This window comes from Microtus ochrogaster, chromosome 4, assembly GCF_000317375.1.
Source record: "Microtus ochrogaster isolate Prairie Vole_2 chromosome 4, MicOch1.0, whole genome shotgun sequence".
NCBI classification, from domain to species: domain Eukaryota; kingdom Metazoa; phylum Chordata; class Mammalia; order Rodentia; family Cricetidae; genus Microtus; species Microtus ochrogaster.
This window is the reverse complement of record NC_022011.1, coordinates 2,342,350-2,354,176: the sequence shown is the minus strand read 5'-3', so window position 1 is coordinate 2,354,176 and position 11,827 is coordinate 2,342,350. Positions and strand designations below refer to the sequence as shown.

At 45.1% G+C, this 11,827-nt stretch overlaps 1 pseudogene; it reads left to right on the top strand.

The window, feature by feature from the left end:
• Positions 1 to 10,494, top strand: part of LOC101989047 — a 71,507-nt pseudogene extending 61,013 nt beyond the window's left edge.
• Positions 10,495 to 11,827: the final 1,333 nt, after the last annotated feature.

Below are 11,827 nucleotides of genomic sequence, written 5' to 3'. Positions count from 1 at the left end.
TTTTTCAAGACAGGGTTTCTCTGTGGCTTTGGAGCCTGTCCTGGATCTAGCTCTTGTAGACCAGGCTGGTCTCGAACTCAGAGATCCGCCTGCCTCTGCCTCCCGGGTGCTGGGATTAAAGGCGTGCGCCACCACCGCTGGGCTCTCTCTCCTTTTCTAAAACAGAATCTCACCAAGCAGCTCTGGCTAGTCTGATACTCCCTATGTAGAACAGGCTAGTCTCAAATTCTCAGAGACCCACCTGGTTCTGTCTCTCGAGTGCTGGGATTAAAGGCATATGCTTACTATGCTTGACTTTGGATATCAATTTCTGGTCTTCATATGCACACATTCATCTATACCAACACAGAGAGAAAGAACATTGGGGGGGAGGAAGGTGAGGGAAAGGGAAAGGAGGGAGAGACAGAGAAAAAGAATTATTGAGGAAGCCCTCTTGTGTTTCCCCTATCACTTTTGAAATGAATGTGGCTGCACAGTATAAAATATAGGGCCACGAGGTTTCTCTTCTTCCCCATGACAGCTAAGACCTTGTACCCAATGTCAGGAAGTTGTTCAGCTTTTTGTCAGGACTTCATCCAATAGAGTGATGTTTTATTTATGTTTTAATAAATAAAGCTTGTCTGAAGATCAGAGGGTAAAACTGGGCCACTCGAGGCCAGGCAGTGGTGTCACACACCTTTAATCCCAGCACTAAGGGGGGATTTAAAATGGCAGGAGGCAGAGGCTCAGGGTTCTGTCTGCAGTCACCCAGTCTTGTTTGAGGTCCAATCTCTAGCGGCTGGGCTGATTTGCTTTTCTGGTCTTCAGGTTGAACCCCAGTATCTGTCTCTGGGTTTTTATCATTCGTGCTACATCGCCCAAGTCTGAATTTCTCCGTGCTTTGGCTTTGCGCAGGTCTGAAGTAGCTCTTCATGGGCCCTGAGAACAGTGCAGCAGGTTGCAGCCCTTTTCCAGCACCCTTGGAGGGAAGTATGAGAAGCAGCAGGCTGGAGGACCTGTGTTCCGAAGATCCCCGGGCCCTTGTGGGAGGCAGGCCTGAGTGGTGGCAGGGACCGTCTGGACAGCGTTGTTGCTTCTTTCATGCTCATGTGATTTCTCACCAACCGTAACACCCCAATCACTACCACAGTTTTGTTAATTTTAGCACTTAGATAAGATTTGATTTTATGTACACTTTCTTGGTTTGCTCTATAACCGTTTTGCTCCATGGGCCACAGGTTTGCCCATAGCTACCAGAGGTTGCGTTCATAGGTATTGTCACAGTTATGTCCTAAGTCAAGTGACAGATGTAAGTGGCTTGATATAAAGGGAGGTCTGTGGTTCCCGTAAGGCTCTATTCAACAGCTGCTGGGCATGAATGTGTTGGGTTTGTGGCATGCTAGGACACCAGAAACCCACTTCCTTAAAGTCCTATGTGGCTATGCATAAGGTAAATCTATTGCCAGAGAAGGACTTCCAGATCACACATGTGGGGTTTTCTTGTATTAATTAAAAAAAATAGCTTGTCCTGTGGGTTGCCTTTCCCAGAGAAGCTGGTTTATTTTGTTTAGTGTGTATATGAGGCCATTTTGTTTACAAGAGAAGAAACTCACTCCAGTGGAGTTTAAGCCAATTTGAGCTTGATTGAGTAGGAAAGCTTAGAGAACTGAAGGGTAATGTTCTAGAACCAAAGTGGTCCAGTCCCTCCATGGCTGGAGCCTGGCGCTTCACACTGTGGGCTTTCCTGAAACTCACTTCTTCTTTCTTAGGAATTTGGTTTTGATTTCACAATGCGGAAAATCTAGTTCTTCATGGAGAAAAATGGAGTTTTCTTTGACCCATAATTTTTTCATCTCTATAAGGAAAGCGTCTTCTTTCAGCCAATTCTAGACTTTTAGAATCCTGAGGCAGGTCTCCGTGTGGCCCTGGTGCAGGTCTCCCTGTGACCCCGAGGTTGGTCTCTGTGTTTCCGACCCTGGATGAATTCCTGTTGGTAAGTCTAGAAAGCTCCGTGGTGGGTTTAGACAGTGAGAAGAGAGTGGGACCATCAGGCACCACGCAAGCATATTTGATTTGTAAAGTTAGCTATTTTTGTTGTTGAGAATTTCATGCATTCATATAACACGTTTTGATAAAATCTACCTCTATTTCCCACTCTAGTTCCTTTCCTATTTTCCACCAATTTTCCCTCCCAACTTCTTGCTCTGTTTTTAATTCGGAGTCCACTTAGTGACTCTTGTATATGGGGTATTGGAACATCTATACAAGCATGAGGAGTTTCCCAGAGACAGCAGCCCTGAAGGAAACGAACTCTCCCTCCCTCAGGAGTCATCAGTTGCCAATGTTCCTCAGCTTAGGAGGAGACTTCAGGAGCTCCACCCTCATTCATGCTGGGATTTTGACTGTCTCAGCTTTGCTCAGGTCTTATGCATGCAGTGACGTTGGTGAGTCCACACATGCCATGACCCTAACATGACTGACAGATATGGTTTTGCTGCAGACATCCACCATCCCTGGTTCTTACAACCTTTCCATCCCTCTTCCATGATAATCCCTGAGCTGTGGAGGTGGGGCTGTGATATGAACGTCCTATTTAGAGCTCAGCACTATAGTCTCTGGTCTTTTACATGTTGACCAATTGTCCTCTGTCATTAATCACCATCTACTGCAAAAACAAGGTCCTAGTGAAGGTTGAGAGATGCGCTGATCTATTGATATAAAGTCCTTATCAGAGCTTGGGGGCAGTTTATTATTATGTTTATCTAGTGAAATAGTGGTACTAACTTCTCCCCCAGGGTTTATGACTTACCCAGTTGTGAGGTTTTGGCCCGGTTAATGTACCAGGCATGAGTTCTGTCTTGTAGAGTACATTTTAATCCAACAAGAAAGTGATTGATTTGTTACGCCCATAACATTGTGCCACTATTGCAGCAGTAGGCACATCTGGCATACTAGTTTGCATGCTTCCTCTACTGGCATGCTCCAGTCTCCCTCTCCCTAGCAGATACTGCAAGAGGAGGCCTGCAGTTCAACCTGGCCAAAAGGAACAAAGCTGCTTCTTCATCTTCGCACAACCAATTTTGGCCTTTGATGTGGATGGCTCACTTGCTTGATGAGGAAGACTTTATTACCGAAGTACAGATCAACTTCTGGAAGTAGAAAACTGCACCAAAAACTTTTGGGCATAATCTGTGGGTAGGGGAATTTTGACAGGAAACATCATAGTTAGGAAATCCTTGTTTTTAGTATGATGGATGGTTTTCAATCTTTGAAAGAACCATTTCTATGATATAAGGTTTGGATTCAATGGAAATGGGGCTAAACACAATTGTGAGCTGCCATGTGGGTGCTGGGAATCAAACCCAGGTCTGCCGGAAGAGCAGTCGGTGCTTATAACCTCCGAGTTGTGTCTTAAGCCCAAACTCTGGGTTTTTCTTTGTATTAAGGAGAAAAGAAACAAAAGGCTCTTTCCATCCTCCCATGGAGGCCATTGTGATATTGTAAGGAAGGGATCCTAGGTCATCCTGTCAGCACTGGGGTAAGGTGTCACCACTGAACAGAAGGTAAGGCTTAGGAGCAAGGGACTTACAGAAGCACCTGCCAAAGGGCTGACTCAGGCTTTCAGGAGAGGCAGAGGAAGATGCCTGTGCTGGTTAGATGGGTCACTGTGACAAAACACTTGACAAAAGCAATTTCCAAGGTCAAGGCGCATGTTTCCAAAAGCTATAGGCTCATAGCCTGTGATTACAGCCATGGTGGCTGCATGTGGCTGTCACCGTTTATGTGATGGTGAACAGGGAGATGGATAGGGAGCAGATCTAACTTCCAAGAGTATTACCCCAGTGACCTACTTCCCTTTGGTAGACCCCGCAAAGTTTCTAACATCCCCGCTGGGAATCAGGCATTCAATACAGCTGAGGACATTTAGTAGTCATTGTTTCTAGAGGCTGAGAAATGGGAAAGATGAGAATAAAGTAAGCACCGCTTTTATTCTGTGTATGTTGATTGTTTCTCGTCTCTTTTCTCTCTCTCTCTGTTCTTCAGAAGTTTGAATTAATTTCTCCATCTAAGACACTCAGATAAAATCTACTTATATACTGTAGATCTTGTTGTTGTCAGTCATGAATTTGTATAGGTTAGTTTTATGACTGGCATAAGAAAAATAGGGGCTGGGCAATGGTGGTGCATGCCTTTAATCCCAGCAGAGGCAGAGGCAGAAGTAGGTGGATCTCTAAGTTCAAGGCCAGCCTGGTCTACAGAGTCAGTTCCAGAACAGCCAGGGGTACACAGAGAAATCCTGTCTAGACAAACAAAAACAAAAAGAGAGAGGGGGAGAAGGAAGAAAGGAAGGAAGGAAGGAAGGAAGGAAGGAAGGAAGGAAGGAAGGAAGGAAGGAAGGAAGGAAAAAAGAAGGCTTATTTTGGCTCAGAATCTGAAGGCATAGTCCATAATAGCAGCATGGAGCTTGAGGCAGCTGGTCACAGTTCATCATGGCGACATGGAGCTTGAGGCAGCTGGTCACAGCTCGTCATGGCAACAGAGAGTTTGAGGCAGTCCACAAAGCTGAGACTAGTGAATGCTTGTGTCTAACTCACTTTTTCCCTTTATTTAGTCCAGGATGTCAGACAATAGGTTGGTACCACCTTTATCTAGGGAGGGGCTTCCTTCTTTAGTTAAACCTGTCAGAAAACACCCTCAAAGACACACCCAGAGGTGTGTTTCCATGCTGACTCTAAATCCAGTCAAGCTGATGCTAACGTTAACCATGAGGACTTACTTCAAGGGAGGGATGGTAAGACAATGCTTTGTGTACTGTAGATGCTTAAATGCTTTTTCTGCAGACATTACCATCTTATCTAGAATATTTTAACATCTCTTACCTTGAAATGATGTGACAGTGCTTATTTCCTGCTGGGCTTTTCAAGAACCCAAGATCACAAATATTTCAGATGACAGAAAATCAAAAGGTTACGTTGTTTGGTTATGAAGGGAATAATCACAATGGGCATCTGACTATAGAGAAAGTTCTGGATGTTTTCAGGATGGTCCTAACTTTCATTGATGAGGAAGAGTAATTCCTGGCTGAGGGAGATTGGCCTGTCTAGTGACTCCACAGGAAGCATCACGACTGAGAAATGGGTCCTAAAACTATTTTTTTTGCTAGACAATCTTCAACTTCAACCTTCTCTAATCACTACATATGCCTGAAGATGCCACAGCCACTAATCAAAAGTAATTCTTAAGATCTTTCTTTCCTTGTACTGATTCATATGAGCAATTTAGATTTTAAAGAAAATAATTAAAGGTACTTTTTAGTTTAGAATTTATTTATTACATGTATATCTATGTAGTAGTGTGTGCATGTACAGTACATGTTTCTCTGTATATGGATGCATGCTTGTGCAAGCATATACAGGCTTGATATTGATGTCTAGATCTTTCCTTAATTATTATCCATCCTATTTATTGAGGCAGGGTCTCTTGGTAGAACCCAGAGCCCATTCATATGGCTAGGATATCTGGCTAGATTGTTCTGAGGATACACAAACCACCACCCTTATCTCCTGCCTTCTAAGTGTTGGAATTAGAGATGGGCTGCCGTGTCCACCCACCATTTCTATGGGCTAAGGGGATGTGAACTCTTGGCCTCATTCCTGATTGCAAGTACTACTAAGCCATTACCTAAGACTCTTGAGGACAATTTTGAATTCTGGAAGGTAATTGTGACATGAGAAGTAAAATTAACAGAGTGCAGACGTCTTAGGGTTTCTATGGCTATGATAAAACACCGTGACCAAAAATCAAGTTGGGGATGAAAGGGTTTATTCAGCTTGTACTTCCACATTGCTGTTCACCACTGAAGGAAGTCAGGACAGGAACTCAAAGAGGGCAGGAATCTAGAGGCAGGAGCTGATGCAGAGGCCATGAGTGGTGCTACTTACTCTCTCGCTCCCCATAGATAGCTCAGCCTACTGTTTTATGGAACCCAGGAGCACCGGCCCAGGGATGGTACCACCCACAATATTCTGGGCTCTCATCCATCAATCATTAATTAAGAAAAATGCCCCAAGCTGGGCGGTAGTGGCGCATGCCTTTAATCCCAGCACTCAGGAGGCAGAGGCAGGCAGATCTCTGTGAGTTCGAGGCCAGCCTGGTCTACAAGAGCTAGTTCCAGGACAGGAACCAAAAGCTACGGAGAAACCCTGTCTTGAAAAAAAAATACCCCATAGACTGCCTACTGGCCCATATTATGGAAGCATTTTCTTAATTGAAGTTCCCTCCTCTTAGATGACTTTAGCTTATGTCAAGCTGACATAAAACTATCCAGCATAGCAAAGTAAAATGTATGGTAATTGTAGATATTTTAAATGATTATACATGTGAAAGATAATATTGCAAAAATGACATAGTTATGGAAAACAAGATTGCATTCTTTTGGGGCAAAGGTAGGCCTGCTATAACAGAAGCAGTATAAACTTGCCCATTAGTCCAAGACAAATGGATAGGCAACTCTGCTCAGTGTGGCCACACAGGGCCCCAGGTATCCCTAAGACATTCTCAAAAGTAGCATCTTTAGCTGCTGGCTTGCAATCACATCTGTGTTTTTAGTTCAAAGAAAGGGGACAGTGTACAAAGAAGGCAGGGAAATGCAACCTAGTTGGGCGCCTTGTATATAGATCAAGCAGGGAACAGGTTTGGCTGATAGTCTCTGAGGCTGTACCTACAGTCACTGAGAGCTACACTTGGTGACGTGTGGTGCTGTCTCATTGATCCCACACAGCTCCATAGTGAAGAGCCTTTGTTTAGACATAGTTGCTTTCCTTTTACTGCCTTTTAGCATGATAGCATTGCTTATCTTAATACACAGCAGGTTCCTCTTGGAGACTCCAAGTGGGCTCCACTACCCCTGACATTCCTTTGGACTCCTTCCCCATTTTCTACAAACAAAAAAGAGGGTTATATTCATTAATGTCTGGAATTGAGGCATAGGAGGTGGTGAGAGTCTCAAGGAGTTTGAGAAAAAGAATTGAGAACTATTGGTTATTGACTTATTTCCCACACATTTTTTGGATTTATTTTCATCAATATCCAATTTCTAAAGTAAATCTGCTTTTTACATTAAAACATTTTAAAGCGACTCTCTGCTCCTCCCTGTTTCGGAGACAGCTGTATCTTTTCACACAGGGCCGGGCTTATCCTTGAGACATGTTGCCCAAGGCTGGAGTAAATGAATTTGGCCACATTTGGCACCGGGTTACCAGGGCTTCCTTAAACCCTGGCAAAGTGGATATTGTTTCCATCATTGATCTCAACCACATGGCCTACATGCTACAGTCTGACTCTACCCACAGCAGGTTCAATGGCACAGTCAAGGCTGAGAACTGAAAACTTGTCTTCAGTGGGAAGCCTGTCACCATCTTCCAGTAGTGAGACCCTGATGACATCAAATAGGGCGGTGCTGGTGCCAAGTACATTGTGGGGTCTACTGGTGTCTTCACCACCATGGAGAACGCCAGGCTCACTTGAAGAGTGGAGCCAAAAGATTTCATCATGTCTGCTCTGTCTGTCGATTCCCCCATGTTTGTGTTGGGTATGAACCATGAGAAGTATGACAACTCACACAAGATCGGCAGCTTGCTTCCTGCAGCACTAACTGCTTAGTTCCCCCTGGTCAAGGTTATCCAGGGCAGTTTTGGCATTGTAGAATGACTCATGGTCTCCGTCCATGCCACCCTCTTTCTTACGGTTAGTACCTCAGCAGATTCCTTGTTTGTCTGGTTTTTAACACTGTGTGTGTGTGTGTGTGTGTGTGTGTGTGTGTGTGTGTGTGTGTGTGTGTGCGTGTGTGTGTGTGTGTGCGCACACGCACTCACCTGTTTGCATAGCATGTGGGATGGGCAGAGGACATCTTGCAGATGTCTCTTCTCCTATTTTATTATGTTGGTTCTGGGGATCAAACTCAGTCAGGCTTTGAGACAAGCCCTAAAGGCAAGCCCCTCTGAACCATCTTGTCAGCCCACTTGATCTGTTCACATCTTCTATGTGTGCTTTTGCCGAGATAGTTTTCCAGATACATCTGGCAATAGAAGTGTCTGACTCCAACCTCAGTCATCTTCCAACACCTTCGTAACGGGACCGGATGTCACTCATTTTGTTGACATTCCCTACCACATCCAGCTCTATACAGGTTCCCACATATATCCTGCGTCTGCTTGCAGTGCTCTGCACATGGCCACCTGTCTGTTCCTAGTGTAAAGACCCCAGATCTTATCCTCAGCACCTCTGTCATCAGGACCTGTCTTTGCCTGTGTGCTGTCCTGAAGCCCATTCTCTCCAGTGCTACTATTTTAATTATACCGGCTTGCATGAGGCCCTTTCTATACACTGTATGAAGAGCTTCAAGCACACTGGCCCCACCCACTTCCCTGCCTCTTCTCTCTCTCTCCCATTAGGTCCTGTTGTTCTCAGACAATTTTGCTGCTATTTTTTATATTCGTTTATTTATTTAGTATGTGTATATGTGTGGAGGGCAGAAAACATCTTGTAGATGTTGATTCTCCCATTCCACCTTGGTTCCAAGGATCAAACTCAGGTCACCAGGCCTCATTGCCCTTACTCACTGAGACATCTTGCTGGCCCTCACTTCAGTTCTGATGTCATTGGTACGTACATGACTTCACTCGGATGCTCCTTTGCTAAGCGAATCCCAGAAGTTACTCCCTTTTAAATTTTCTATTTTCAGATTTGAGGTAGGGATAGAACCTTATTTATTTGGTTTCCAGCATCTTCATTGAGCCTGGCATAAGACTGGCACTGAATAAATATTTTGGGGAGAAAGGAAGGAAAGATGGAAACTGTGGACTTAACACTCAGTCCTCATTTTTCTGGCGACAGCCCTTACAGAGCGCAGCACCCTGGAAAGGCACCCTCCAGGGCTCTGGGACCAGCAGAGGTGAGAGCACAGTGCCGGGTCCTGGCTGCTGGAGCCCGTCATCAGCTGAATGAATCGCGCAGTTAATTCCCCCTCAGGAGTGCCACAAACACAGTCTGTGCACGCCTAACACCGCCCTCAAGCTTCAGACACATCTCAGCCTTGGCTGCTGCCCCTGCATCCCAGCTCCGCACCTGGCAGAGAGATAGCGCCATAAAACTGAACATGATTGTGTTGGACAAGCACACTGCACTTCTGGTAATAAAAGCACAATGGCCCCGTTTGTAGGCTTGTTCGCTGAGGTATGCTGGTGACTAATGGAGATATATCTGAGACGGCTGGGAGTCTAAGGAAGGAGAAGTGCCTGCGTTTGGCTGCTTTATACATGGCCAATGACCTTTTCAGATTCTGGCAAGCGTTAGTTTGAAAACAGTTTTGATCTTTAAATTATAACTAGAAAAGTCGTAGCTGAGCAGAAGTCCCCACCCGCCTCTGCCACCCCCAAATAAGAGAATAATGGTCTCTGTCCTTTAGAAGTAACAGGCTATCCTCTGACTAGATGGCTCCACGTGGCTGACTGCCTCCTAATTCTCAGAGTCCACTCATAAAAGTGACAGCTTCAGCGAGGAAATTAACTTTGCACTGTGAATAAAGGCTTAAACAAATCAGGGGCTTTGTTTTCTCCTAAGTTCAGAGGCGTAAATTTCAAATGTGCTAAGCAGCTCTGAATGTCACTACGAGCTTTTTCATGTCGAACTGTGACCTCTTAAAAAAAAACTTTGGCCCACCTCACCTCACTTTTCCTGTTCAGTGGAGGCCCAGCAGCCAGTGTGAGCAGCGGGGACCATATTCCAATGCAAGCGCATGGCCCTGGACAACCACAACCTCACAGGCTTCAACTGCAAAAACGAAACAGAAATTTAGAAACTTTGTTGTTTGACTTGAAGACCAGAAAAATCAGACACTGCAGAACTGAAGACAGAGGTAACAGAAACCTTCACAGCCGTGAGTGGCCCAGGTCTTCAGAGTAGTTCAGAGATGTTAGCTGTTCTTTCGAGATTCAGGAGCAGCAAGAAGCAGTGACTGGCTTCTTGGTTTGGCTGTTAGACTCGAATATTGGATAATACTGAAAAATACAAGGACTTAGTACCTGGTAACAGAAAAAATACTGACAACACAGCTTAATCTGACATAAATAATCCCGATTTTAAGGTTGGTGTGATGGCTCTGGCTAGCCTCCTTCAGATTTGGCATCATTGTGATTGCTTGGTAATGTGTAGGGAAATTCGTATTTTGGTTCAGAAGCATCTAACACAGGATGCAGTTGCTAAAGCAAATCCAACAAATTTGGATTTACCTGCTGCTTTAGACAAACATATTCTTGGCCTTGACACAAGAGATTCATTTCTTAGCGAAGCTGCTCAGATCCTGCCGTGAAGCACGTAGAGCTCAGAGGGCTACAGACGAAAATTAACGAAGCCATAGCGGCCGGTCAGGCAGTCATGGCTGATCCAAAGACAGACCACAGACTGGGAAAAGTGGGAAGACTAGAAAATCAGGAATGCAGCTTCTTGCCTGCTTAGTGAGATGGAAACTGTGTACACCGACATGTGTCTGAAAATCAAATGCCACACAAAAGGGAAGAATCCTAAGAGACTGACCATGTTCTAGAAACTTCTACCACTGCATTTTTTTAAAAACTTAAATTGGGGAAGGTTAGGGAAGAAAAAAAAGCAACTTTGCATCCTCAGAAGCCACAAGAAACTGGATCTGATGGCAGTGTGATGCCAGTGTGTCTGAAAGGGAGGCAGAGAGCAGGGAATCCCGTGGCCAGCATGGTTCTCACAGCAGCAGCAAGCTGCAGGCAAAGACTGGTAAGCTGCCCTCCGACTTCCACGTGCATACCATGGCACTGTGCCCACCCTCTACACTACACATGTGTTTATTTCTCTCCCCCATCTCTCTCTTTCACACACATGAGCACACTATACACACATGTCTCTCTCCCTCCCCCTTTCTCTCTCTCTCTCTTCACACATACACACACACACACACACACACACACACACACACACACACTATAAACCAAAGTTAATCTTGGGTCTGTATGAATATGACGTTTCTTTGAAAATAGGGTACTATCAGATGTAAGCTACCTAGGGTAAGGTCAGAAAGGTGGACCCGAATCCAGTGTATCTTTGGTTTTGAGCAGGGTCACATATACCCTAAGCTGGTCTTGAATTTATTATGTAGCCAAGAATGACTTTGAACTCCTGATTCTTCTGTCTCTACCTCCCAAGTGTTGGATTAAATTCTCATTATCAATACACCTGATTCATGTAGTATTAGAGATCAAACCAGGGCCTTGTAGATGCTAGGCCAGCATTCCAGATCCCGGCCACTTCCTTACCCATGGGCGATGTATTTTAAGATGAAAATCAGAAATGGAGATGAAGAAGCTATCTGAGCATGGAGGCAGAGGCTGCATCACGGCAGAACACCTGAGACTGTCTCTGAGCGTCTCTCCATTACTTTCCTATCGCTATGAAGATACCATGACCCCTGCAAGTCATAAAGAAAGCGTTTGACTGGACTTATGGCTCCAGAGAGTTGGGAGCTTATGGCGGCTGGGTGAAGGTGTGGTGGTAGACACTGGAGTGGCAGCTGGGAGCTCAGGTCTCCAAACCTCAAGTTAGAGAACTAACTGGAAATGACTTGAGTGTTTTGAAATCTCAAAGCTCACTCCTACCTACGCCCACTTCTTCCATCAAGGCCACACCTCCTAATCCTTCCCAAGCAATTCCACCAACTGGGAACCAAGCACTCAAACATACCAGCCTATGGGGGGCCATTCCCATTTAAACCACAGCAGGGGGCAAGGAAGGCCCTGAGACCTGAGGGCCTACATTTCTGCTG